General features: G+C 39.6%; 1 protein-coding gene across 5 annotated transcripts in view; it reads right to left on the bottom strand.

Moving 5' to 3' along the window:
- Window positions 1–27249, bottom strand: part of HECW2 (HECT, C2 and WW domain containing E3 ubiquitin protein ligase 2) — a 195735-nt gene that overhangs the window by 147215 nt on the left and 21271 nt on the right. For 2 of the 5 annotated variants that reach the window (XM_048058414.2, XM_048058415.2), the window contains exon 1: window positions 22406–22586. The exons of 1 other annotated variant lie outside the window; for it this stretch is intronic. The gene's annotated coding sequence lies outside the window, so the exon portion shown is untranslated. Of the gene's footprint in view, window positions 1–22384; window positions 22587–22831; window positions 23072–27249 lie in introns of those variants that run through there. 2 more of the 5 variants (XM_013187454.3, XM_048058416.2) reach the window with 2 other exon arrangements.

Here is a 27249-nt window from a genome sequence, read left to right as displayed (position 1 = left end):
CAAACTACTGACATGGAAAACTTACTTGTAAAATTCTAAACTGTTCAGACTTAAAGAAAAAAAAAGGTGGGGTGGAAGTAAACCTATACATATATTACAAAAGTGAGTTTCATTTCTTCAGCATTGATTAAATTCATTAAGCTTTCAGAAGTGTGGAGGTTTTTAATAGCAAAATATTCTTCCATGTTTTCAAAGGTAAACTGAGTTGTTTACATACAACAGTCACGATGGAAATTCCTCTTCATGTGTCTCAAGCATCACTCCCTGTAGCCATGGCAAAATGTAAGAAACAATCCAACCCTCAAGTTTTAATTTATATTCTGATTGCAAAGCTGTCCCAAAATTTGCTAGCCCACATACAGTTTCAAAGTGGCACACTCATCAGAGAGCTGTGGGATCACACGTGAGCATGGAGCCAGACACACCAGGAAAAATATTCCCTTTCCAGACTCTTAGAGTGGAAGAAGTATGATGGCAGCGGTCTGAACAGTGGGAGCCAACTTGGAAAAAAATAAAAATAATAATTAGGGAAAAAAACACATTTTAACAAGTGAAAGTCAAAATCTGGGTGCCCGGGATGCCTTGGACACTTTGAAAAGATGGTCCGCACTACAAAAAATTCTCTATCAAGCAAAATTGTTATTAACTAGAACATGAATAAGCATCTACTTTGCGAACCCTCCTATTTAGATTTTCTCATGGAAGGCTACACTCAGTTCAGATTGGCCTATCCAACTCTAATGAACTTGGAAAAAAAATCATTCTGACATTTCAGGAACAAACAAAGCTCCTGGTACCCTCCAAGCAACTTCTTAGGGTTGCTTTATTCATGTGTTAAGATGATGAGCAAGGTGCTGTGCCTAGACAGAATAAGAAATAATTCCTGCCCTGAAGAATGTAAACAAAAGAGAATTAAAAAAAAAAAAGAAATAAAAGCAGCTAGCAGGTCAACAGCACAGCAAAAATCTCACAACAATGACAGATTTGCTAGAGCCTGCATTTTGGAAAGCACTGGGCTCTCGAAGTCAGTGAGAACTTATGTGTATTGATCCAAGGATGGAATTTGTATCTTTTCTCTGCAAGTCTGCCAGAGCAGGGCACTCTGTACGCCAGATGAACAGCTCTGACCATCTTATCAACCAACAGTGTTCAGTCAACATGGAGATGAAAGGCCAACCTTTTCCTTTTACCACTGCAGAAACCCTACCACTTTACCAGCACTTTTTCCAGTCTTCATCAGCTTCCTAATGTTCAGTAAGCTCATGAAAGGCCAAGAGCATCTTATAATCTGACGATGTTTTTTTTTTGTTTTTGGTTTTTTTTTTTTTTTACTTTACAATTACCTTACAGGAGGTTGTAGCAAGGTGGGGATCGGGCTCTTCTCCCAAGCACCAAGTGATAAGATGAGGGAAAATGGCCTCAAGTTGCACCAGGGGAGGTTTAGTTTGGACGTTAGGAGAAATTTCTTTTCTGAAAGGGCTTGGGGGCATTGGAATGGGCTGCCCAAGGAAGTGGTTGAGTCACCATCCCTGGAGGTCTTCAAGAAACATGTAGACATAGAATTTAGTAGCATGGTTTAGTGGTGGACTTGTCAGTACTAGATTAAAGGCTGGACTAGATGGTCTTAAAGGTCCTTTCCAACCTGAACAATTCTATGACTAACTACTATACAACCTACACTCCCTAAATTAAATGCTTTCTTTTATCCTAGAAAACAGTGAAACTAGGTTTTTGCTGACTGCAAGGGTGTCCCACCAATCTCAGTGGTGCAGGATCTGTGCAGCACAGCAAAGTGTTTATGCCAGCAGTGAGAGAATGTGTGGACTTCCATAAGGTAAGTCTTGGGACTTAAAATTTGACTGCTTGGAACAAGGAACAAAACTGTAATAGGAAATAATCCAGGAAGCACATAAGTACAGAAACAAAAGCAGATCGGTCAATGAACAGTGGGTACCCAAATTAAGATGTACACCATTGAAACTTGAATTGGAATTGATAAATGGTAAGCAAGAGTCAGACAGAAAATCTGGATGCAGAATATTCTCACCTCTCCAAACCAACATGCAAGTCCTCTCCTCAGGATGAAGGGCACTGTTTCAAGTCAAGCTCTTACTCAGTGTATGTTGTATAGGCTCTGAGGCTGTACTTGCAAGACTACCACTACCCATTAGCCTCACCAAGTGCTGAAATAGAAAGCTGAGAAACTAGAGCAATGCTGCAAAATGGCAAACATTTACAAAATAAAATAAAATAAAAATAAAATAAATATTAGCATAACATGAAGTGAGAGTTAATATTTTTGTTCATTGAAAGGAATCAGAGAGAAAATGAAGAAAGATCCTGACAGAAACAATTATCTGGTATCTTCATGATAATAGAAGCAGAACTCATCTCATTTCTGAAGGATTAGAAGCCACATCATTGGCAGCAGGAAAAGCTGAACCCAGTGCAAGAATGACTTTGATTGATTCACTGTGTTCTTGTTAGTCTGAAACTCTCGTGAATTTACTACAGACTACGATCAGGAGCACATAGTTACATATGATTCCTACCTGGGAAAAAAAAAAAAGGAACAAACACAGGCCTGCAGGTCTCAAGCACTTTCCCCACCCCCAAATAAATCCAAGACCCCAACACTGAGAAGAGCCACGTCAATGACTCTTAAGCCCAGATTCAGTGTCTTTAATCCTCCTGTAGAACCAGCTATGGAGCATAAAACAGTCTTAGTGGGAGTTTTCAAAGAGAAGATTGGCCACCTCCTCTCCTTTCATGCAAGTTCAGTTCAGTATACTTTCATACACAAAAGTTGAAAGCTAATTATAGTTTCAGTTTATCTTTACGCTGATACTGAATATATTAATTACTCTGATACCTTCCAACACAGTCATTTCAAAAAGAATCAAAATAGCCAGTTCCTGCAGCAAGCCCTTTTTTATCAGACTAATGAATTATCCAAAGCTTCTGTTAATCCTTATACAGCAGTCCTGAATTTCTTCACACAAGAAAAGACACTTGACAAACCAGAGGAATGATGCCAGAAGAAGAAAGCAAAGGAAACTCTGATATCTTGATTATATAGCTCATTAATTTAAAGCTATACACGTTTTCATTTAACCTTTAGAATTACTGCATTTTTAAGCCCAGTTAAATATTTCTACGGCTTAACCCTGAATTAAATCTCACATTCATCTGCATTTCATCATCATGTTTTTCCAAAGTATAATTCAAAATTCCTTCTTGACCAAAGTTTTATTTAATAATACACATCTATATTCTTAATTACATATATCCTACTTGCAAAATATTTATGGTATTCTATTCAATCTCAAAGGCAGTCTGTGTTTCACCAAAAATAAAGCAGTAAGGGAGAAAGATGACTACCTCTGCACTGAATTAGCTGGTACAGTACTTTGTTGCTGAAGGATACCCATTTTCCCTACTGATACTCAGTTCGTAAAAAAAAATACAAAATTCACAAGACCTAAAAACCTACCATTGAGGCTAGTTGCTTAAATGTAATCCTCCAGATACAGACTACATGCAACTACACAAATTCTGAGGGTCCACTTCTTGTAGACCCCTGATGGTGAGGGGTACTCCCATTCAAAAAAAAACATCAACACATCCGTTGCTTTCAGACAGCAAAGTTTCCTTCAGCTACACACACATCAGATTTCTGGACTATCTCTGGGGTTTCCTAAAATCATGGAGCATCTTATTTTGCATAGTAGATACAAATGCAATACCAGAATAAAATACAGAGCTAATATTATTAACAGTATCTGCTTGTCATGCTCCATTACTGGCTCCGAGGCAAACATCTCCAAGGAACAGCCTGCCCCCACCCCAGGACGCAGTGCATCTTGGAGCAAGGAAAAGCTTGCCAGTAACCACGGCCTGTCTTCCCAGTGCTCTCACTTTCTGCTCGTTAACCAGCTCTACACCAAACATATGCATCTTTGGTGGCATGAACTAAAAGGAGCCTAGGGTCTATTTAAGTAACCAGCAAAGAACTCTGATTTCAGCAGTGCTGCATTGCCATGCTCTTTACACAACAAAGCCATGCAGAAAAAAAAAAAAAAAGAAAGGAAAGCTTTTTTACTTCCTTCAGTGTTGTGTGACTTATCTCCTTAGGGTGAGGCAGCATTTGTGAAGACAGTTTGTGTGAGTGCATTTAAACGCTGAGGCTCTAGCCACAGGGTAGCAGCATCAACCTACTGTGCCAGTAATCAGCTATGCCAAGGAAGAGGTGGTAACTGAGAGGCTTGTGGTTGTGTGGACACCATCATCAACATCAGCTTGCAGTCAAAATCCAGCTACCATCACACAAAACTGATGATATCCAAGTCGGGCAGTTTCATCTAAAATGGGAAAGCTTTGGCAGACTTAGTTTCCGTTCATTTTTTTAGCTGCTCCCAGATAACGTCAGCCAAGTTGCATTTTCTCTCAAATAAAAAAAAAAATTAAACCAACAGGATGAGAGTTAATCGCTGGCAAAAGCAAAAAGGACACAGAAAGAAACCTAGTACAACGAATGACAAAGAAAAGAGAGGAAAACAGTCAAGAAATTTGGACAACTGTGGGGAAAAAACAAATGACAACACTTGTACAAAGGCCACATGCAGGTCTTGATCATAAACAGTGCAGCAATTGCTACAGAGTTCAATTCTGAAGACAGAATTAAGCCCATCTAATATGCCTTCCTGCATGGCACAGACCAGGGAACTTATCTGTCAAATCCTGCATGTCAGCTCCCCAGAACCTGTGTATTAACTCACCCCAAAAGACTCCAAGAAGTTTTGTCCTGTACTCTGCAGGAGAACACGGTATATGCAGTTGCTCCTGGCCAGGAAGACATTTGAGATTCTTCTGGTGTCAACTGAAGACCAAATACTGCACCTCCTCTCTGTCCCTTGAACTTCCATGTGTGCACTAATCTGTTCACATGTGGTACTGTGGTGTATGCCCTCTTCCAACACTTGGAAAGGGTATTTTGCCAGACATCCTGAAGTGTTCTGAAGTTAAGCCCAGAAACAGGGAACAGACCACAACTGCCCAGATTATTCATGCAGTGCATTTTCTGGCACAGCTGCAGAACACACAGAGCATGCTGCAGGCTGGATGAATGGTTCTGGTAGCAGCAACCTCCAATTACCATGCTCCTAGCAATATTCTTAGCCCTTTCCCTTTTACCTTACAAGTCCTTAAACTTAGCAGATTACAACACTGCAGCTCTTTTTGTGTAAGCAGACTCTGCACATCCATAATGAATGTAATGGAAATTTGCACAAAAGTAGTCCCAAAATTAGAGCTTAAATCAATATCTGATACAGATGTAAATGGAAAGTTGGTAATTTGGAGGGGAAAGGTGTTTAAACATTTTCATATACTAGGTATGATCATTCGTGTTTTCTGTTGGTGGTGGTGGTGGTTTTTTTATGAAACAAATTTTCTCCAAGTTTTCCCGTCCCAGAAGTGGGAGATACAGGCAGAAGATCCCAGAAGATCCTTATAGTATTAGGTAGGGCACCTTGATGGTTCTGTGGGGTCTATCCAGGTAGCAGGCATACAATTCTGCCTTCCTATGACGTTGTTTATAATTTCACCATCCAGCAAAGATATAGTTGATTTAAATTTTTTTAGTTTTGGTTTGTTGTTTTTTTTTTTTTTTAAGTGTATTTGTTTCTAGTATGTTTCATAAATGCCATCCTATTTGCTCTGCCTCCTATACGCTCATCATCATTAACCGTTTACTTTCCTGTACCATTTATTTTTTTTCCATTTCTGAAGTCTTAGGGATCCCTGTCTACATTAGCTAACTGAAGAGAAGACTGAGAGGTCATCCGGTTACCAGACATAAGCACTTTCTCACTGAAAAGGAGATCTGGTAGCAAGATCTTTTCAACCTTGCTGATTACAATGCAATAGGATCCAGTGGCTAACAGTTAAAGCTAAATCAGTGCAACCTGGAAACATTCTGCAATTTCCTAGCAGTGATTGTAGCTGAACCTTGAAACAGTTTACTGAGAAAGACTGAAGGCAAAAATACAAGGCTTACCATCAGGCAGAATCTTTTTTACATGACACGCTCGTAAAGTGAAGGCTTTCCTTTACCTCTGGAAGAATTTATATAAAGGTTGTGAAAGGAGTGAAATGAAGAGCATTTCTTTCTGGGGTCTGCATCATCGGTTCTACAAGTACTGCCTTTGACTGGTTCTTTGTGAGCCACAGGAAAAAGAACATGCCTCTTGTTACCCAAATCACGTTCCTTAGACATTAAGGAACTCCATTACATGGAGTGTTTTAAACAAACATATAAATAAGCACAGATCACTTGACCGAAGTAAAGCAGATCACCAGACCTGGTGTAGGAATAGATTATTTCCTCCAATCAGACCATCAGATTTTTGTTTTATATTTTTGTGTGTGCTTTGGGTAGGGTGCAGGGAGCTGAATAGAGGATTTTTTTTGCTTTTCTCTGGTACACGATCAGCTGAAGATATCACACTCAGAGAGGCCTTCAGATAGAGGCCCTGAGCATTACTGAACACTGTCTCTCCTGGTTTCTGAGTCACACAAAATTCAGTCTAATGCCACTGAAGTCGCTACAGTACCTTCCTGAAACTGAACAGACACAGGCTCACTGATTTGCAGCAGAGGAGGCAAGAAAGGCCCACCGATCTCATCAGATTCAGCTGTGTTTCATTTATCTTCAGAGATCTGTGTCTAAGACAAGAGTCAAAAAATGCACATGTAATATGAATAAAACTTAACCTGGACAAAATATTAGTGTTTAAACACACAAATAACCAACTATGAAAGTAACAGGCAGAAGAATGATATTCTGAGCAACAACATACTCAACTTATCTGAGTTTGTCTTCAAAAGCAATTTCAAAGATGAGAAGCTCTGGTGTTCACTCTGTCTATAAACCCAGATTTTGCCATTCCAACAGGAAGTCCTCCATCCTTTTTGGACCTAAAAGCCTCCTCTCTAAAGGAAAAAAGATCCCTATAGGAACCTGCATTTAAAAGATAATCTAGGGATTGATTTCGTAAAAATAGGGCTGATTTTCCAATGAGGAAGGAGTTTGACTTATGTTTTTCAGCATCTGCAATTACAGCTTTCCTCCAGTCATCCAATTAAGCATCTATGCTAACTGAGTAGGCACGTCAGTATTCTGCCAACCTGGACTGAAAAATGTGCATCACTACTTGGATGATTTGGGATTTCATCTTCAAAACAGTTCAATTCTTAAACATACTCCACTACAAAACAGAGTCAGATTTCTTGCTTAGTATTCATATTTGGCCCTTGATTCTTTGGCAGCTTTTTTCAGAACAAGGACAGTATCTTCCTTCATTCTGGCCAGTTTGCTGTAATGCCACTGTTTTTCAGATCCACATTTCTACTACAGAAGTAACTGCCTCTTGAAGACAGTACTTTTGAAGTATGACACAATTCTGACTAAAAAAATATGCAAAACTCCACTCCTGCACTAAGCCTCTGGCTGCAAGGTACATAAGACAATAAAGGAAAAAGTCTAAGAGAATAAGGTTCAAAATTAAGTGTGCAATACCTTTTTTTTTTAAATAAGAATCACACATGAAATTTTAGTTTTGCTTTGTGCTTCCTCTCTCATCCCTAGTTATCAATTTTATTGGATTGTATTTTTTTTTTTTTTTTACAATTAAGACTGCTTTCTTTTTATGAAACAAAGTTCAACTAAGTAGCCCTACAAATCCAAATACTTGAATTAAAAACATTTTTTTCCAGCAAAGTGCATCAAAGCTAGAGTCCAAATGCCAAGGGTGTTTACTAAACCATTTCTTTGCCCTTTCTTAAAGGAAAATTACTTTAGGTAAATTTCTTCTTACAATTTATTGTTCTGAGAACTGTTATTAACATAAATGCTTGATAAAGACATTAAATGCAAACACGTCTCTGATAGTTAATTAAACATACGCATTTTCCTAAATAGCTACTCGTGTGTAAATTTAAACACAAGTCTAGTACCTGCATGATGTCAGCACAAGTTCTTACTGTTACCAAGTGTTCCTACATACTTAACGAGTGCACTGAAGAAAAGAAGACCACAGTCCTGCTATATCTGAGCCAACATTACGTTAGCTTTGGTTCTGTAGCAGGTGATGCTGTGAAGTTAAAACAAGAAATTAAATTTTCAAAAATGAACATGAATTATATTGCGCACACTGGGCAAGCAAAACAAAAACCTGCCTATTAAGGTCACATTCTGGATGAACTCCAAAGTTTCTTTTCCACATCCCTCTTAAAACTAAATGCCTTTGAGGTCAACCAGAAAACTTAGTAAGGTCCAAACTTGCCTCTTTTAATCACAGCCAGTGATGTGAACTTTGCTACACTCGGAACATTTCTGGATTAGAGTCAAGGAAGTGTAACAATGTACTTACAGAACCAGAAAAAAAAGTATATACATATATAAATATAATATAAAAAGCTTTTGCCTAAGGCTACCAACCAAAGTTGGAAAACATGGTTTTAAACACTGCATACTGAATTCAATATATGGAAAAGCTAAATGTATACACTGATGTACTTGAAATATTGTATTTTAAACATAAAAACATAGAAAACAAAGTAACATGGAAATTGAATTCCTGAATTGCAGGAAGGCTTAAGAAATCAAGTGGTATACAATGGCTTTGATACGACCGATTCTTGACAATACGCAATACTGTATTCTCCAACAGCGACAGTAGTAGAATCACAGTATGGGAAAATCAGTCTCTTCCACTCAGCCTGCTTCCACATTAACATTCAAACACACTATCTCATATGAACAACATATTGGGCCTATTTAACCGAGACCCATTTTCTTTGTTTTTGAAAGAGAAAAAAATTGTGCAATGCTGTTCATCCCCCAAATCATCAGCTGAAATGAAGAAATATAAACTAGAACAAGCAGTAATAAAATTGCACTGTTTAATTATTTTTAGCCTGTTAAATAAAGCTAACATGCCAATAACAGATGACAAGCCTGGGAACCCTTCAACAGACTAAGTGGCAATTTAGCATGGCAAATGACTTTTAACAGTCATTTACCTCCTTTTAGGCCTCCTCCTTATTTCCTCACAGCCCCGAGTTGACAAGACCCAACTCCCTGCTGTCTGTGCATTTCTTCTTGAGGATGCTAGTCCACACTGCCTAACCTGTATCTCACCTCCACAACTCTGTGGGCTAAGGAACGAGGTGTGCACTATAAGTGCATCCACAGAAACTAAAAACCATTGAAAAACAAACAAATAAAACCACCTAAATCACTAGAACCATCCCACGACTCTCTTGTTTGCTCGTAAACTAAACAAAAAGTGCAATTTTTCAATGATGACAATTTGCAAAATAAGAAAAATTTGCCCCCCTCAATTGACAGCAAACTTTTGCTGTCAATGATACTGTAAGCGAACAGTCCTTGTGAATACAAGTGCAAGACTGCTAAATTATCCCTACCTACCTTTCCTTCCAAGCAGAGAAGCTACTTATTTTTTACTCTGAGCCCCACGGTTTTTCTCAGGAAACATTTTCCTTTTCTAAAACACTTAATAAAGCAATCACAGTGAACTATATAAACCATTTTAAAACTTCTCTTAGTGAATCCAGAGGTATTTTAACAAGCCTGGCATTTCTTCCATAAAATAAGAACATTTATTGAAACAAAACAGGCTGTTTTTAATCATCCATTAAACACTGCAGGAGGAGGCCACAAATGTATGATTTAGTTGAACTAAAACTTACCACAGCGTGGTTCTACCTACATCTTAACCCTGCTGCAGGTCGTGATGAGGCACTGTTTTCTGGAAAAGCAGCCAAAGCACCACCAACACCTGCAAATTGTCAGGGGGCTGAAATGTGATTAAGCTATCCAAATCTTTTCTCTCGCAGGAATGTCTTCCCTTATGCAGAAATACTGAATGTATAAATTGATATAAAACAGTATTTCCAGAGCAAATATCATTTAGTCTCCACACTGAAAGCAAAGCATAACAGGTTCTCACCACAACAGCAGTCAATTTGGTTTTGTATTTTTAACAGTGGCTTTGGGGAACCAACAGTCACACAGATTTCCAGTTAAACTCAGAGCTGTTATTTTCAAAGTGCACTTAGTTTCAGAGATTGGTGCTGCTATCTCAAGTCTGGAAAGGGTCTCTCATGTTCAAAAGCCTAATTTTGTCTCTCCTCACCCCCTCCAGTCACACCAGTGCACCCAGTGTAAGCTCTGTGAGCCACCGTCACCCCTACATCTTGCCACACTGGTACGCTGTTCTGAACCATTTCCAAGTACTACTATATCAGAATTTATGTATTTTTGGTTCCCACAATACTTTATAACAAGCAGAATTTAACTATGTTCTTTTTTTTCATGTTTCTTCCATGATGGTTTTATTAGCTACTGCCTAGTTTTTACGTTATTTCAAACAACGAAAGAAAAAATCTGTTCAGTTTCTCTGTATTAATCATGACTCTATAGGTATCTGTCATCCTTCCCACTGTTTTTCCCCACAATAAAAAAAAAATCTACACAACTTAGTTTCATTAAAGCTATTTCATACTTTTGAAATAATATGAAATAGAACTAGACTTCTTGTCTAGTCCTACTATATTTTTCAGTCATTCTTTAAAATTCCTATAGAGTTAGACCGTGCCTTGTGATTTTAGCCCTCTATATAAAGAGTAAAATCTACCGCACTCAGTACTAGAGCAGCTACTTGAGTCTCTCTTCTCCTGAGGCTGATGTTCTTCAGCTGCTAAAGGAAGAACAAAACCTCTCCTGCTTAATCGCAAGAGGAAGAACAAGGCAAGGTATTGAGGGGGCATTAGTTTTGTTACAAGTGTCACAACAACGTTATCTAAAAGGCTCTTCCTGAACTAAAGGAGCAGTCCAGATTTTCCGTCCAATTGCTGGTTTATGTGAATGATGGATGCACATCCAACACACAGCTTACATAATTCCCAGAGTCCTTTCCAGACAAAGTTACGGCTAAATACTTAATTGCCTTTTGACAAGTTTATTTTTTCTCCTCCTCTCTCCATAGAAGTAAGCTTCCTTCTGAATGTGTTAATAACAGTGAAAATAAGCTGTTAATTGGCTATTGAGTAGAGCAATGCAGTGTTAAATACCAAGCTGTATCAAATATTTACAATTAAACTGTGACTTGTGCCTTTGATTTTGCAAAAGCTGTTCATCCCCCACAAAACTGCTTCCTAGCCTCCACAGACTTCCCAAAGAAAGGGTATTCTAGTTTTCCTGACTGATCTTATGAATTCCATACCTGGTATGTTATTTTGCAGGATAAAACACAGTTGCAGCTTGGCATGCATTACCTAATGCTAACATTTTACCAAGTTCAGCAGAAATTTCTCAAGAGCACAGCCCACAAATTCGTGCTTCACATGAGACAAGCACAATGAAAGTGCAACATATGAATCCAGGCGGACGGAAAGAACAGAGGACACTGATAGAAGCTAATGACTTGAAATCCTCATACAGTTGCTTTTTAAATTCTTCTCTATAAGCAGCTGCCCCAAACAAGACCATGAGATATGAAAGCCAAAAGCATTTGATTTAGATCAAAATTCACAGTTTTAGACACAAACACACTTCAGTAGGTTCTGTTATGACAGATTTTGGCCCATGTAGAGTTTCTAAGTGTTGATGCTAATCAGAAATGTTCAAAGCTAACAAAGAACAGGGAAGTACAAAAGGCTTCTGGATATCATAACTGGCAGAGGAATGATTTTTTTTTCTAACATCTCAAACTCAAAATATAATTGCCTGTATCAAGTTGTTCGAAGAGTATGCTCTAAAGCACCACTGTCCTAAGAGAAAAAGAAAAGTCTTCTCATTACTTAATAGTCTTAGAAGGACTGCTATCATGCAGTACCTATTTCTGCAACAATTATGTCTACATAAGCACATATATGTATCACTGATGTTTACTTATTGCTCACAGCCCTTGCATCTGATAATAATACTTTTCAAGAACTAAAAGCATCATAGACCACTTCTAGACTGATGCTTTGAAATTACTGTACGCAAAAAATATATAAAAACATTACAAATTTGTTCTCAGCTCAGAAATGGCTCTAACAATTGCATGATTTTGCTAAAAAAAATCTTAACCTAAAATAGTATTGTGTGTGTGGGCATACCACTGTATTTTTAATTTTTTGAAGAGACTAAAAAAAATCCAAGTACTAACCTTACTCTTTTACGGCTGAGTTCTATGAAAAAAGCTGTAACATTCCAACTGATAAAAACCACATGCACACCTGCAGCAAATGATTTTGTAAACTGATCCTAATTACTCCTTGTTTCATCTGCCTTGTTGCATACTTTGAAAGAGAGCATCCTTCTCTTCATTTTTGTGGGAGAGAGAGAAATAAGCTCCATTGAATGTTCCTCCTTATTTGCTAGTGTACTGGAGTTGTTGGAGGTGAAAGCAAAAGCCAGTATGTGCCATCCTTCCCTGATGCATTGGAGATGTCTAACAACAACACACTTTCAGTCTCTCACATGTGACATCTGTGACATCTTTCAGAAAAGTCAGTGCACTGGCACAGTTCTGCAGCTGACTGAAAAGGTGAGCCCAGTCCCCTGCAACACACCAGGCAGAGGGGAGAGGCACCTGAATCCTCATCACAGCCCTTGTTTTCTGGCCACAACACTGCCCCCCGATTCACAATTTGCTCATCCCATAGCTGGACAGCATGGCTGTCTCCATGATCTAGAGCATGTCTTCAGAAAAATATTTTCTTCTATTACTCTACTCAGGCACATTCAGACTTGAGCTAACTCTCCAGGCTCCCATCCTCACTAGAAAAGAGAAAGAAAAGGACAACCAGGGCTGTGAGAAGTAATGTGTATGCAGAGAACTGCAAAAGTCCAAAATTACTGAAGGCCTGGGGAGGTGTTAGAACGATGAGAATTGCAGAGATCCCTGAAGACAGACACACACGAAAATAACAGAGTGAGAGAAAATCAGTGAAGGAAGGAAATCGAAAGAAAAAGGGCTTTGGGACATATATGATGATAAGATAGGAAAACTTCAAAGAAAGGAATCAAAAGAATAATTTAAAGATAATGGATACGTGACATTTCTGAATATATATTGTCTTAAAATTCACATTGTTCTTGTTCTGTGGTTAAATCGATTAAAATTCTGAGGTTTTGTAATTAAACAGACACATTAAATGCACGCTAATGATAATTAAGGGAAAAAAAATCTCATAATCTGTTATTACATAAAATCACTTGGACTCCTAAAACAACCAAGTTTAATTTAAAATAATCAACTCCATAATGTTTGAACTATCACTCAGGAATAGGAGGATATGCCAGCTATAGTTCTTTATAGGACATTATTTCTATGAAGGAAAGATACTTAAGAAGCTTAATAGTGTTTGGGGGATGTGTTACTTTGCCATCCTAAGTTTCAACAGGAAACAGGAGAACATATGCACTAGTCTTTGAGTTTTATACTGCTACTACGACTAATATCAGAATCTGTAAAGCAAAAGCAATAGTGAGGTCCTTAGCAGATTGAACGGAGGTTGTCCCCTGAAACAAAAGCACAGTTTAAACAAGCATTTTTTATGACATGCTTTCTGAAAGAGAAGAGCAGCAAGAGAACGTTTTTCACACTGGGACACCACTTGTCATGGAAATGCTTTCAGAAACTGATGTTTGGAAGCTTCTATGAGACTTCAGATTTCACTGATCTAGTTTGGAAGGCTGCTCAGTAGCTGAATCCTTACAAGCAAGAGCATTTAAGCCCCAGTTCTTTCACCCTTGATCCTTTACTCTACTAACTGCAGCACACCAGACAGGTGCACATGGAACAGTTCCCAGCCCTACTCATTCTTTCCACAAAAAAATGCCTGTACAAAACTTTTCCTGCACTGACAGGAACAATGCTATAAGCACTTGAAATTCTTTATTGCTTGGGTCCTCCCCATGTGTAAATAATGGATAAAGACTTAAAGCTACTCTGTATTTCTGTGCATACACACACAGAGAAAAAAAAAGATAGCTTGCAGTATTACATGTTCAGTTTTGGCCAAAAGGTGAAATAGGTGGTACTCTGTTCCCCTCAATAAGCTTTTTAGCCATACTATTTAATACAAGCTGCAGGTAAGTAAAACATCACCTGCAGGTGAAAATGCGGCAGTAGCAGGTAACTGCAGCTCGGAATATTCATGCTCTGGAGATCACAAATGGACATTTTTTAATTCCTGTTAACTAACAACATGAAGAAACACAGACATGTACACTGTAGATATCACGTACCTGAACTTTTAGTGAAGAGATACAAAAACACAAAATATGATTACCTACGTTTCCATCTTAATGACATGAAATGCCTTCAATCAACTCCAGTTAAACTAAACTATCTAACATCTTGCAAAGATGAAGTCCATGCAACCATACACACTGAAGAACCTATTTCACAGGAAAGATGGAAAGTAAAATATTCACACTAGAAAGCTTTTTCCTCATATACATGAAATGTGAACACAGCACCCAATATTTTTGCTATTTTTATGTAGTAAATTACATCTCACAGTATTTTTAAACAGGTTTCTCAGTACATTGCACAGGTTGAAGGAAAAACTGATCAGATCCACTCATCAAAGCGGACTATATTCTTTTAATCCACTTAATTTAAATTGTAATTGACCTGTTTTAAGAAGTGTAAATCAGAGTAGCCCAATTAAGAATTAAGCCCATTTACATTAGCTGTAATCAGGCTTACAACTGTCTCCTTTTTCAGTAAACCTCATTAAGTTTGGAAACTTGAAAAAAAAATAACAGCAGTGTTACAAGACCAGCTTCCCCTATCCAAATCATTCAGTACAGAACTCAGTGGAGAAGATTCATTTCTTTTCCACAAGACGCAAGGCTTCAATTTTTTCTCCTTCCTTAGAAGACACCATTTCGAGGCTTCAACAACCTGTATTGGACTTAGGGAGTCGGTCTGAAAGATTTCATTAGCAGCTTCCCGAGACATAATGAATCAGGTTTACACTTACAACATACACATGCACAACCAGAACCTGTGAGGATAGTTCTGGGATGCCATCTCCCTGTCCCCACTGTTAAGACTGCAGGGGCAGGGAGTGATTTCATAACTGTTTCCGTACTAACAAGGAGAGATTATGACATTGATTTTTCATAGGGCTACTTACATGAGTAAGCATTCATCAATTGCTGTTAGAGTTGTGGACTCAGAGCAAAATAATTACTTGACAAGCTGAGTTACAGCCTGTGTCACGAGTCACAAAGCATATTCAGTAGAACGCTAAATCCTTTACTCTTTCAACATGCTTTTTGTTATCCAAATGCTATACAATCAGCTAAGACACTAAGTCAACACATTTTACATTCAGAAATGAAGCTTGGAAATATTTCTTATTCCAGGATTCTCCTGTATCTGAAGTATTTAAAGTGTTGAACTCTTCGTCATCCGTACTTATGAAGATTATTTCCATTCTGTCACTTCACACATGGTTAATCAATACATATTTTAGTAAAGAAAGTCTTTGTTGAATATACAGATAGCCAACATTGTCTTAGGCATTAAAAAAGGGATGTCATGAATTTAAAAAATGACATTAATCTGTCAGAAATGTTTGAGTGTATGAGAGCCTCAGATAAAACTGAAGATTACAGAGCAGAAAGATTTGAGAAAGATTTCTATATTTCCAGGCGGAGTACTTGAGAGTTTAACAATTCTTGTGTTTTTCCCCCACAGCAGTCTCCTCTTCTTTGGGTGGATTTTTATCAAAACATTGGAAAGAAAAAGTTATTTGGTAACAATAACACCACAAACCTTGGAAAGGAGACACAGTGAAAGGCATGAGAACTGTGGCTTATCTTTTCTTTTAAGAACAGAGCCAAAATGGACTGCAGTACTGAGTAAAAATAAACAGTAACCACACGTTTACAGTGAGATAAAAAGCTGTAAAACAGAAGATTCATTCTTGCCAACATGAGGTACTTCTCCCATTAAAGTAAGAAAATTACATACCTATATTAGTCCTCCTTACACTGATTTTATTTACCCCATACATTTATAATCAGCAAACGTAATAGAAATACATTTATCCTCAGAAACAAGAAACAAAACTTGTCAGCCTTTTTTTCCTTAATAAAGCACGGACTGTCTCTTTATTGCTAACTGAAGACTGATAAAGCTTATGTCAAGAGGCATTGAACATACTTGTGTCTACAATACCTCAAACTCTTTGTAAACTGAGAAAAACATACAGCAAGCCACAGAAGAGCTACAAATCTCCTGACTTCATGTTCTTAAAGCCTTGGCAGCTGATGGTTTCAGTTCGTGATTTCTCCCATCACAATGAGGCAAACGTAACAAGTGCAATACAGACAATTAAAAAAAAAAAAAAAGGCTTTCTGGAGTATATCTAAACTAAAGCCTTATTAATTTGCCTTCGCTAGAAATCCAGTACTTAAGTCTATGCCCCTGCCTGCAGTCCCTATTAATATCAGTAATAAAAAAAAAATTAACATAAAAACAAAAAAATCTTCCAAAACAAACAGTGAAACCGTTTCAGGAAAACAGAAGGATGTCATAACTTCACACAGAGATTATCAGGCAAGCATTTGTGTCAAAAACATAGTGTAAAACAACAATGAACTCTGGCATTTATTCTTGTTCTGATACTTTTCTACACATACTTAGATCTTTACAGCATTTTTGCAATGATCTGGACATTACTCAACATGACATTACTCACAACGTGAAGCCAGCTGTTTTATGAAACAAGGTGTATATCTGTAGATATTTATGGACACATACACCTGCAACAACAATATGCAATAAATCTTGTTAAGTGTTGCTTTCTCATCAAGAGGAGAGTGGTTTCTGGTTTTTTGGTTTTTTTTTTTTTCCTCTCCTGGAAACAAGAATGGAATTGGTGCCTTTTCCAACCCCAAAACACAGAGCCTTGCCTTTAGGGCTGTACCTCTACTTGTATGCAGAACAAACCAGGGAACAGATGCCGAAGCCACGCAGCAATGCGGCACACGTGATAAACGCTCTTCTCACAAAACATGGTTGTCTGATCCACGCTACTTTCAAGTGGCTGGACAGCAGGTACCTCCACAGCCCTGCTCACCCCAACCAAAGTTTCACCAGTCTCAGAGAGCCCACCACAGTCAGGTTTGTAATTTTCCTACGCAATACAAATATTTGAGGAACTATGTCCTTGATAACAATATTTACGTTCATTTAGTCAATGCAGATATCTTTATTAGAGCAATAAGCGCAGAAACATAAGTGATGTTTTTATGTAGCTGTGGTTGCATTTTAAAGACATGAGTTCACAATCTCTACTCCTATTTCGTATGAGAGAATCACTATTTTCTCAAACTACCAGCTTCAAAGATTCAAACCAGTAATGCTGCAGAAAATTAACACAATCAACTGAGCAGAATAGCTGGCTTTAAAATACATCTTAACTAAAGAGAACATACAGCTTCACAAGCATAGCTTTTGAAGCTGGAATGCTGTAGCCTAGAACTATGAATTTCACACTCTTTGAAAGAACAAAGAATCACCCAAAGATGGGAAGATGTTTTTGTGACAAACAAGATCCAAAATGAGTTGCTGGTTCTGTAATTTTTTTGTGCCTATTTTTGCCAATACTCAGCATCTGTAACATGCATCCCCACTTAGGCATCTCATGAATGATCACTTGTGAGTACTCTTTCAGCAGGACTCTCATAGATCTTGCTGCTTCCCACCATCCTGCAGCTGGGCCACCCCGCTGACCATAAGGAGCTGTGGCTTCAGCTGTTGCATTTATTCCTGGCAAACTCTTCTTTCCTACTGTGGTTACTCGCTCCGACAAGGATCAGTCAATGTATTTTATTTTTTCTTTTTTAAAAAAATGCTGTTTGTCATTCCTGGAGGAAAATGAACTTTACTGTTGTAAGCCTCAGGCTCATCTAATTACAATACCAGCCTTCAGGGAATTTTTAAACTAATGACATTGTATTTGTCAAGCACAGAAACTTTTAATCTGATTTTCAAGTGGATCCTAGCCAATGGATCCTGGCCATCGTAGCACTTAAGAGAACACATTTGACTGTCCTCCATGCAATACTTAGGTGGGCTTATTATGTAAATGTTAATTGTTACCTCGTATCTTTCTCCTGTGGTCAATACAAGGCGTATAGGCATATTGACAATGTTATTAAGGTTTTTATGACTAGAAGTCCGCAAGTCAGATGATGTGTGTCTCTGTGCAGCTTCTCAAAGGAACACAGGCATGCCCATTAAGAAATCTGAACTAAATCACCTAAACTATCTGAACAATTCCCCGGTTTGCCTACTCATTTTGTGATTTGTTGTACGCCAGCATCAAGAACCACCAGCTCAACAATTCAGTTGTATATTTCACTGTTCAATTTCAACATTCTGTTCTTTATTTCCAAAGGCTAATAATTCCCAGATAATTTCCACTGTTGATACAAAGAACAAAACCCAAAATATTAATTATGTCACAACAACTCCCTCCACTCCTTACCCGCTCCCAAAGTGAATAGCTCAGACCATCAAGCATCCACTTTTTGGTACTTCCCTAATAATTCTAAAGGGCAAACAGCGCACTACTTTGACCACTGACTTCGGCTTGATCATACTAATCAGGTCTTTTGGACAAATAATGCCGAATTCACATTTCCATTTCAAATTCATTTCAATTATAATTGCTTCTCCAGAACACATACATGCTACAATTTTGCCACACAGAAAAGTGTAAGAAAAGAATCTTTTTCACATGTTTATTTATTTTTATTTCTCAAAAATTATTTTTAAATAAAGAGAGATAAATTCATTTTTATCTCTCAAGACTGTCATTTAAGAAAATGTCATTTTCTGTTTTTTCAAAATTGCATACTTCAGGACTAACGTACAAAACAAATCAGTAAATACAAGTGCTATTGTCCATTCAACAATATTTGTATCAACATACCAGTCCTCCTCAATCATAAAAATACAAATACAGTTGTGACACAAAACTGCGTAAATGTAACATGACACAAGCAATCCGGATAGTAGTCATAACCATCTACACCCAAACAAGGCTTAGCCACAGTCACTGAAATTTTCTCCCCAGTATCATGGGAAAAATCAACAGCTCTGCACAAGTAAGACAAATATATGAAGGCTATAACTAGCCATTTGCCTTGAAATCTGAACTCACATCCTGTCAGCCAAACTCTGGAAGCCTAACATCAACTTGATCAAAACAAATAATAGGATTCCTAGGTGCTGGAGGGGATGACAGAAACACGCACACTTGTAACACGAGCAACTGCATCTCGAATTAAGAGTCCAGGGCTTGTACGACCTGGCTGCAGTCTTTTAATATGACAACTCGGAAGTTTTATCAAGATGCTCAGAAGAGAGCACTCTTCTGTGCTACTTAACTTAGCAGCTATATTTTTCTAGAGCAAATAATACTTTGAAAGTTTTACTTAAACTCTTCCATGAGTACCACGGTATTTCAGTAGGAAATTTCTCCTCGCCTTACCTAAATCCCAGGAGGTAGGCCCAATTCCATTACAAGCTGGATTTCCACAAAATGGAAACTGACAGTCCTGGTACCTTTCAGCCTCCATGCCCAGATCACTTCCAAACACACAGCGTGCTCTAGACCTCAAAAAGCTATCAGCACCTGGCAGTGGCAGGCAAGCTTTGAGGACAAAGGCTCCCGATCTCACCCCATGAAGAGGTGCCCTTGCAGCACATGCCCATGCTACACAAAGCTTTATCATCACTTTTGCTCTGGCCAGAGAAAAAGGTGTTTTCTACCTCTTCCTTAACATCACTGGTACTCCAGCTGACCATGAACAAGCTGCCACAGGGGCCTGATATCATTATCCATACAAATAGTGCAGTTTTCTTCAGTTTCAGTGGAAATGAGGTGGAACTTTTCCTAGACACTAAACTCAAATACCAATTCATAACAACATTAGTTAATCACATTCTTCTCACCCTGGAAGGGCCCTGGTATGGTTAGACAAAACCTCATACATGGTCATTAGCTTCAGAGTGCTAACACACAGGCTTCCATGCACACAAGAGTTCGTCTCCTTTCCTTTTACGTTGGAGGAGGACTTCTATAGGAAACATTCAATTCACTTGTCCATTGCCTTTTCCTTATTTTTAAACCCTGAAACACCATATGACAATTCACTGTGTTTTATTCACCAGTGGTTCCATCTGATGGGCACTGAAGTTAATACTCTGCCTGCTGGTGAGCACCTTCACTCCAGCCTTTCCCCTGCACGACATAACCAAAAGGTCAGCGACGGGCAGTGCGAGCAGGCCAGGCATGATGACACCGCAACACCATCAACATCACCAGGCTCAGCAACACTGAGCATCCCATCCTCTGAAAGGCAGCACCATTGGCTATGCTCTTGAACATAAGGTTTGAGCATGGTAATTAATTTTAAACACACATTTACATCTCATTTTCAACAATTAAGTACCCAAATAGGTATTTTGTCACTATCTCCCTCATGTTAGTACCTGGTAGTCAATGGAATAAATTCAATACCCTAAGCATCCTCTTTCTGTCTGACTAAAGGAGAGTTTTTGAAAAAACAAAATAAAAAAAATGCTGAGTTGGACTAAAAAAAGATAAAATGGAAAACAAATTATACTTAATTATTCAAGAATGCAATAAGCAGATTCAGTCCAAGACTCAGAAAGTTCCCTGTTTTACAGCATACTGGAGCCTTATCTGCAGTTTGAATAACACTGGCCCACAAAGAAAACAAAAAAGCCTATTAATTTTTTCAATTAGGCATTACTATTTAATCTTATAAAGTGGGCAAAAGAAAATTTATTCCATTTCTTCTCAGGAAATCTGACAAACCAGTATATTGTTCTGGCTGGCAGCCACTGTAACATCACAAGGTTTCTTAAAGGCGTAACACTGTGAATTTAACAGGTTTGAAAAAACATTGTAAGTGTAAAACAAATAGAAGTGCCCATTACCTAAATTGCCTTTAAAAATAAATAGCAAGATAGCAAAGATGGTCTTTAAGGGAGGCTGAGGGTCCTTGTGGAGAGATGTGAACACTCCAAGCCAAACCAGTCCCACAGAGCCAGCAAGACCGAGCTATGCCACACGTTTGCCTTTACAAGCAGCCTTCTGGTGCCAAAGCAAGGTGAACTGAACGCTTTCCAGCCACAATTCTCTGAAGTTAAACTGCTACTAAGCATGACATTAAAATGGTGCCCGGTCAAGCCTCTCAACTCTGCAATCACAGAGTCCATTCTAAGGTGCTAAGTTTAAATTCCAGCATCAGACATAAACAGGGATAGGTATCTAAATAGATACGCTCACGCAGAATGGCACCTGACATGCTCTGAGGTATCTCCAGCTGACATGAAAGGATCTGTATTTTTGAGGAGCGGTGGTGACAGAAAGGAAGCATTGGGTTTGCTCCTTTCGTATGCTGATACTGACATCATACCTCGGGTCTGATGCTGCAACCACGCCATCAGAGGACTTTTCCAAAGGAGTCTAACAACTGGGGAAACTGCGCATCTGCATATTGGAAGAAGGTGTTTGTTTTTGTTTTTTTTTTAATCCATCCACAACACAGATTTCTTTGCGCCCCTTAGTGCTGCGAATAATTTCTACTGAAATATTTACTGGTCAAAAAGTCACTGGTGTGACTTTATTTTTCTGATGCAATATAATGGCCGGGGAGTAAAGAAGCTACAAGAGAAGTTTTACAGCATGCAGGAGGCAGCCCTGGCTGTCTGTGAGGGAAGCAAGCAAAAGCTCCTGCTGGATCTTGGGCACAGGAGGCGTTCAGGGCTGTATCTCCCACAAATACTCCAACGCAGTGCCGCGCAGTGCAAGGACTTCTGTACAGAGCATCCCAGAAAGGAAAGGAGGATGTTATAAATACACTCTATGCGCTCCTGCCATCTATTCGGTAGCAAATCAAGAAAAATTAAATTATGTAACTATTACTGTCTACATATAACACACACACACACCATATTTTGGTACCACACGGCCTAAAAACGATTTTTATTTTTCATCCAAATACCCTCCCGGTTTGCACCGACATGATCACGCAAAGGTAAGGAGACAAAACAAGGAAAAATCGTGCTAAGGAAAAATCTCCCCGGTACAACAACAGCAAGCCGGAGGACGGGAACAGAAGCCCATTTCCCCGCCGTCACTGTGCCTCGCACACGAGCCATAACCCCCCGGGTGTGAGACCCCCGGGGCCGAGCGCGGAGCCGCCGCAAAGCCCCCCCAGATCCTCCCCGGGCCCGGCCCCTACCTGCCCCTCTCCTCTCCTCACCTCGCCTCCCCTCAGCGCACTGCGGCGGGCTTCGGCGGAGGGCGGCGGCCGGACCCCCCCGTCCTTGCGGCAGCGGCCCCCGGGCGCCCGCGGCGGGGCGAGCGCCTCCCCGCGCAGGGGCGCCGCGCCTCCCCCTCAGCGCCGGGGCCGCGGCCGGGCCCCCGCCCCCGACAGCGCCACCGGGCCCGGGCCGCAGCCCCGCGGGCCTGGGCGGCGCCGGGGCCGGGGGGAGGCCGCGGGCAGCCGCTGACAAAGGCGCCCGCCCCCGCCGCCACACGGCCCCGGCCCCAGCCACGTCGTGGGGGGCAGCTCCCCCTGAGCGCCCGCAGCCGGCCGGCCCCGCCGCCGCCACGCTGTAACCGCAGCTCCGTGGGGCTCTAAAATGCCTATTTCCACGTTATTATTTCTGTTTTTCAATTCACTTACGGTTCTGAGCGCTGTTATCCGTGTCATCTGGGCGCAGAAGAGCCGTCCTTTATCATTTCCTCAATTTCAATTATCCTGGCTATTTGAGAGCAGTCTGGTGCAATCAGCTCTACGTTTCCTACTTACTCGTCGATTTGCCTCGTTCTTTGTCCACTGCAATGAATCCCCGACTGTCTGCGTAGGAAAGCGTGGCCACAAACATGTAAATGCAATGAAAACTCAAAACACGCGCTGCAGCAGCAGAGGAGCGGTGATGTGAAACACACCGCAGCAGCGCAGCCCAACAAAAGCACAAGAAATGGGCGCACACACACACTCGGTCCTGGGTGACCCAGGTCCTGGTTGCTATTACTGAGACAACACCTCACGCTTTCCTTTCTGGTCTGAGTTTTATAAAGTCAAAATCTTCCCACAAGCAAGGAGCACAGCAGTCCTAACTATTCCGTATTCTACATCTGTTTTCTGTATCAAGCATCTACCAATACATGGCCAACTAAATAGGTCGCTTTAGAAACTATTTCATGAAAATAACCACCTGGAAACTATATGAATTTATGTCCAAATGCAAAGTCGGTTTTGTACAGCTTGTAGCGTATTCCCAAATCCCTGGCCTTGAAATCCTTTCTCTACGGAAGCCCACGGCACATCTGCCTTGGGCTTCAACAGAGCAAGGGAATTTGTTCTTCAGCTCTTCTCTACGACGCAAGACAAACTGCTCCAGATCTGGGTGTATGCGGCTCTATTCCAAAGTAGGTCAAGCCATGACAGTCATTAACATCCTTCCATCTATCTAAAGCTTTTACACTTTATTTCAGTTGCTTTCTATGTATTGTACCAGTATTGGTGCTTACAACATAGCTTACACACGCTAAGGGTGCAAATGGTCAGCGTGACTGATTAGTCTGGTTCTTTATACTGAAGAATACTGTACCACTGCAATATATATGTTTAGATTTACATTAAAGGCTCGGATTCAGATGATTATGTACAGGTTAGTAGTGATTTGGGTGTTCTTAGATACATCTCTCTCTTTGGTGGTACCTTCACTTGGTATGGATAACATAGCGCCTATTTTACTTCCTGAAACAAGATCAAAGGGGAAAAAGAGGACGTGTGATGCCAAGAATTTCATAACATTTATAGTTTTTGTGCTTTGTTTTTGGTTATCGTGACATTTTTATAACGAGGAGATGAGAAACTGAGAAGATGAAAACCGTTAGCTAATGAATTATTCTCAGTGGATTTGCAGGCTGTAAAAGCCCTTTGACGGTGTGACACAAGTGCAGGCTGTCTTTAAGTTAAGACTTCTCATCTGCCAAATGAAAAAAACTGCATAAATCAGACACTGGATGTTCATGTTTCTCTCCCTCAAAAAGGATTTTGAGAATGTCCTTGCGCCAGTGCTTGAAAAAAATCCTATTTCCACTGAGCAAAAGTGTTAATTTATATGAATCTTTAAAATCCCCTTAACTTCCCCGAACATAAAAGGCAGCAATCACAACAGTAGTAAAACGCAAGGTATTTGTAGAAATTCAGCACTACTACTTTTCAGAAACTACAAAGCTGTCAATTTCTCTGCTTATATTTCTGCTACATGTACAGCTTGCTTATATTTCTGCTAAATGTGTATTTCATGCTACACGTACAGTTCTTTATGAACAGTTCCCATGTCTTTGGTATGGTTTGGGTTTATTTTCAACTTTCCTAGACATGGCTGTTACTGAATGGAGTTGAGTGCACAGTAGAATACAAAGCCACTTCATAAAGGAATTGCTATTTCTCTTGTCTCCATGGATGTGCATACATCTACAGGCACTGTGCTGCTAAGGAAGAGGCTAACTTTTCAGAGCCATGTGCTGAGTAGTTAACCTTCAATAGACTCAAAGATAGAGACAAACAGCCTGCTTTTCCGTAGCAAACATTTTTTCCCCTCTTTCTGACTCTAGGGCTCTTTTTTCCCTTGCCTGGATCCACATCCTCTCCTTTGCTGAAAATACAATACAAAAGAAACCAGTGACATAAATATGAAATCAACTTTGCCCAAGTGGGGATTCCTACCGTTTCCCCTAGGGCTCTAAAAATGTTCTGTAACAGAGACCTGAAGTGTGCAATGCATGGCAGGACATTTCTGGGCTGGGAAATACCTGTTTAAAGATAAGTTACAAAGTGTCTTAGACAGAGCTTTTACTGGATGAAAGTTACAAACATTATTCTACTCTCCTGTAAAAATAGCAGAAATTATACTAGAAGATTAAAACTTTCAAAGAGTATTTGTGCTACTTGTTCTTGGAAATGATTTCACTGGAGAAAAAAACAAATTTCAGTCATCCCACAAAATGGTTTAGTAAGAAAACTGCAAAATTTTATGAATTCTAAAATCTTTTACCATGAAAAATAAATTGGACATCCAAAACTTCCAATTACTGCCCTTGCACTTCTGTCTACAATAAGAACCTACAACATACTGGCATAAGAATGCACCCTCTATAAAAGGGATTTTCAGCTGCTCTAGCTTTGGACACTGGTGACTTAACAGAAGAGGACATATAATTAAAATAATTTATTAGACTTCAACATTAAAAAGCAATATGCATTTTGCCTGGCCATATTCCTTCATTCCTACGCATACACTAACAAGACAAGAACAAAAGAAAACAAAAAAAGGCAAAAGCAAAAATATAAAAGCAAAATATAACTTTTCAGCTAACATTAAATAAATAAAACAATATTCCATTACTTCCCATCTCATTCTTCTTCCTTTTGGTTATCACTTAGAGCAAACAAAGGAAGAGTTGATGAATCATTATTGAAGATCATCATCTTGCACTGTGTACAAGAAGAACAATACCCTTTGAGCTGGTAACTGTACTTCCTATACAAGTTAGAAATGTTAAAAGGCAAGAAATGCAGTTCTATATTACATGAAGATTTCTCATTTTCCCAGCAATTCAGTTATCTGAAAGACAACAGGCCAAGCTGAATACCCGAAATAAGAATTTCTTCGTCATGACCATTTAAAAGCCAAACATAAAAATGCTAAAAATATCTACTGGAAGACCATTCACATGGGATGGAAATGCGATATTTCACAGGACTTCTGGACAGATTACTGTGCAGCAGGTGGAAATATTAATTGAAAGAATCACCCTAGGTGCCAAAATCTGCAGGACACATTCTCTGGGCTGTCCTGCCTCCTTTGTGCTGCACAAAAGGCTTAATGAGAATGAAAACCATCTGCAGCTCCCAGCTGAGGATTTCTGTGCTGTAAAGGAGTCCCTAAGTGACGCCCTGCGACCTGCGCAGCGAGGCAAAGCACGCCTGGGCTTTGCTGCTCCCTGGGCCCTCGGGAGCTGCTGCCATCTGGTATTGCGTAATGCCAGGGCAGGCATGCATCCAGCCAGAAAGCCAAGGGGCTTCACAGCAGCTCCACACCCTTATGGTGTGCAGAGGAGAAACTCAGCACACTGGGCCACCTGGTTAGAGTGCTGATCTGCAGACCCTCATCTGGTAAAACTCTCACAGACATACCTCTGAGCACCTATCTGCACTGGCCTGCTGGCATTGGACCCATAGGAACGTTAGCACATGAAGCAAATGAAAACATGGCCAAGTTTGGCTTTAGAAAAATTTAAACCGCCAGTGGGAAGTTGTATATTAATTACAAATACTAAAGCACTCATCTCCTACCAATAACATTTTATGAAATTATGGAAATAGTTCTTAGGTACAGAAATTAAATCTGCTGCAGTTCCTAATGCTTCCAGATAGTTGCTGAAATGTGCATAAAGATCACTGAATTGTGGCTAAAATTACGATGATAAAAGCAATTGTCAGCTTCTGTTGGTACTTGCAGAGATTTAATTTTAGAACTGTACCCTTAGGCAAGTAATATGGAAATAGATCCATACACACTGCATCCAAAGTCATACTGAAATGTCACTTGTAAAACATACCTTCACGATCTTGCTATCTGATGTATAAATATGCCTGTCAAATCTGCAGAGAAGGCCATCAGTACTTGTAGGCTGTGGTGAGGTGGTATGGATACACTATCAATGGATCATGGTTTTGTAAAAATCAGGAAGCTTCTACAACTGAAGAAAATGAACACGTTGTTCTTTTGGAATATTCCTGCTGAAGCAAGTAGAAGGAGTCTGTGGGGAAACAGTCCGACATCACGCTGAGAAGACGAATGGTATAAAGATTGTGATGATACGGAGACATTAGCAAGGCTGAAAAGGGGATCACAGATCTGTATCAGAGCCCTAGAGAATTTAAAGATTCGTGCTGACAGTAGTGGAACAATTCCTGGTTTTCCACAGTGAAGGCAGAGGAAAAAAGCTCGAGCAGGTGGCACAGAACTGCCACATCACTGATATCACTAGGAATCACATCCCAGAAAATTTACCTGCGGCCCC

Source organism: Anser cygnoides, chromosome 6 (genome assembly GCF_040182565.1).
Source record: "Anser cygnoides isolate HZ-2024a breed goose chromosome 6, Taihu_goose_T2T_genome, whole genome shotgun sequence".
NCBI lineage: Eukaryota > Metazoa > Chordata > Aves > Anseriformes > Anatidae > Anser > Anser cygnoides.
The sequence above is the reverse complement of the archived record's forward strand: the minus strand, read 5'-3'. Positions and strand labels throughout refer to the sequence as shown.